The following is a 3034-nucleotide window of genomic DNA, read 5'->3' as shown; positions in this document are numbered from 1 at the left end:
CTTTTTTTTTTTTTTTTTTTTTTTTTTTTTTTTTTTTTTTGCCACATTGGCAGATATGAGACTTAAGGGTCCCACCCCATCCTGTATGTTTGAGTTCTTTCACTAGCGGTTGAGGCTGGTTGGACAGGTTTGAGTCAAATTGTACTTTGGTCCATTGTTAATTGAGAAACTGTTTCAATAAAATATTCTTTTCTACAGTTTTTGTGCTATGGTTTTTAAAATGTTTGTTCCCTGGGGCAGCGTGGTGGCTCGGTTGGTTAAGCATCCGACTCGATTTTGGCTCAAGTCATGATCCCAGGGTCAGGAGTTCGAGCCCCAGGTTGGGCTCCTTGCTGAGCATGGAGCCTGGTGCACTTGCTTGCTCTCTCTAAAAAAAAAAAGTCTCCTGTGTATGAACAATACATGTTTATTATAGAAAATTTGGACGCTAGAAGTTTGAATCTTAAAATTACGTATCCTACTACCGCCAAAATACATTTTGGACTTAGTTAAGATTCGTATATGTAAGTTGTTTTTTCATGAGAACACAATTGTGGTTTTATTTTTCCCTTGACATTTGGACCCCTATGTCCCAGGCATTTTTAGGTGACTACCATTTTTTAAGATAACAACCCCATTTTGCAAGTAAGAAATTGACAGTTCACGGGAGACGGCCCAGCTGGCTCAGTCAGTGGAGCATGCGACTTAATCTCAGGGTTGTGAGTTCAAGCCCCACATTGGGTGTGGAGTCTACTTAAAAAAGAAAATGAAATTGACAGTTCAGAGGTCTCAGTAATGGATCCAGGGAATCAGAGGTGTTAAGTGCCTCGGCTAGGTTTGAATTTAAGGCTGACCCATTAGCACTCGCTGTTAACTGCTCTGATACAAGAATGTGTTACTAAAGTCACCACTCAGCACCGTTAATTTGGGTTATCAGTGGTGATGGAACCATATTTTGCCAAAGGAAGATCATTCTAGTCCTTAATCGCATGTCTAAGAAGCTGAATAAATAAGGGGAAGATTCTGTTTTTCTCTAAAGTTTGAACAGGTCAGACATGTTTTAAAGCCTGAAGATTTTTTTTTTTTTTTAAATAGACTTTCTTAGAGCAGTTGTGGGTTCACAGCAAAATTGAGCAAGAGGTACAGAGACTTCCCATATACTCTGGCTCCACGCATGCACAGCCTCCCCCACTATCAACAACCCCCCGCCAAAGTAATATAGTCATACTAACGTATGACCCGATGTTGATTATTGTCATCACTGGAAGTATAGTTTACATTAGGGTTCACTAATGTACTAATGTTGACATTGTACATTCTTTGTAATTTGGACAAATCTATAATGACATGTGCCCACCATTACATGTCATACAGAGTAGATTCACTGTCCAAAAAATCTATGCTCTATTGGTCCATCCCTCCTGCCACTTGTAACTCCTGGCAACCACAGATCTTTTTGCTGTCTCCCTAGTTTTGCCTTTCCCAGAATGTCGTGTAGTTGGAGTCCTACAGTATGTAGCCTTTCAGCCTGGCCACTTTTGCTTAGCAACATGCGTTAACATTTCCTCCATGTCTAAGTTTATTTATTTATTTAGAGAGAGAGAGAGAGCAAGAGTGTGCAGGAGGGTCACAGAGAGAGAGGGAGAGAGAGAACCCCAAGCAGGTTCCACACTGTCAGTGCGTGGAGCCTGATGTGGGGCTCAAACTCACAAACCCCTGAGATCACGACCTGAGCTGAAATCAAGAGTCGGACGCTTAACAGACGGAGCCACCCAGGCGCCCCTGTAGCCATTATTTTTAAAGGATCAATTTTTGATTCTCTAGTTTCCATCATCATACGGGCATTGTGAACAACTCTGTAATACACTGGCTAGATATGCCATAGTTTTTTTAAATCTTTCATCCATATTGCACCCCTGGATGTGTCTGCTTCTCAGTATTACAACAGTGACTGCCTTTGGGCATAATATTGTTTTCTTGATCTCTTAGGTTACATTAGAAGGTAGGAATATTTAAGGCAGCGGTTCTCAACCGGGGAAATTTTACCAGGGGTCATTTGGCAATGTGTGGAGTCATTTGGGGCTGTCAAAATTGGCAGGTAAGGGGCTGTGGAGGATAGGTGTTATTGGTATTTAGTGGATAGATGTCAAGGATGCCACTAAACATTCTCCCATGCACAGGACAGCCCTCCCCACTGCAACAAATTACCTTGCCCAAAACGTCCATGGCAGTGATACTGAGAAACCCTAATCTCAATTCTCAAGTGTTACCTTCTTTTAATTCTGTTTAATTCTTAATGTGTATGGGAAGCAGCGCTGTTCATTGATTAAGGACATGAGTTTCGGAGTCCAACAAATTAGGAACTAGTCAGTAACCTACACCTGAGACAAATCATTTGGCTTTGATTTTTCTTATCTTTTTAAAGCAAGACGAGACCCAACCCTACATAGTTGCTGAAGCCAACACAGTATTTTTTTAACCAATACAGTATTAATACTGTAATTTTGCCAGACTGATAAATTAAAAAGTGGCTTCGATTTTATTTTATGATTGAGGTTGAACATCTTATTTAAGAGCCGCTTGTATTTTCTTTTGCCGTAAGCTATTGTTCCCTATCCGTTGCCCCTTTTCCTTATTAGGTGGTTGGTCTTAATGATCTTTAAGAATTCTCTCTGCATTGGGGCGCCTGGGTGGTGCAGTCGGTTAAGCGTCCGACTTCAGCCAGGTCACGATCTCGCGGTCCGTGAGTTCGAGCCCCACGTCAGGCTCTGGACTGATGGCTTGGAGCCTGGAACCTGTTTCTGATTCTGTGTCTCCCTCTCTCTGCCCCTCCCCCGTTCATGCTCTGTCTCTCTCTGTCCCAAAAAAAAAAAAAAAAAAAAAAAAAAAAAAAAAACGTTGAAGAATTCTCTCTGCATTAAGGAAATCAGTCCTTAGTCCGTGACTTAAATCTGTCTTATCCAGTTTAGGCTTTGACTGAGTATGTGGCCTTCAGCATGAATTTATTTTAGGTAGAATTTATTATTTTGTATTATTTTGTATGGCATAAGTTTAT

The sequence above is a fragment of the Herpailurus yagouaroundi genome, unplaced genomic scaffold, assembly GCF_014898765.1.
Source record: "Herpailurus yagouaroundi ecotype Mexico unplaced genomic scaffold, PumYag 161, whole genome shotgun sequence".
Classification (NCBI taxonomy): domain Eukaryota; kingdom Metazoa; phylum Chordata; class Mammalia; order Carnivora; family Felidae; genus Herpailurus; species Herpailurus yagouaroundi.
This window is presented reverse-complemented; position numbering follows the sequence as displayed.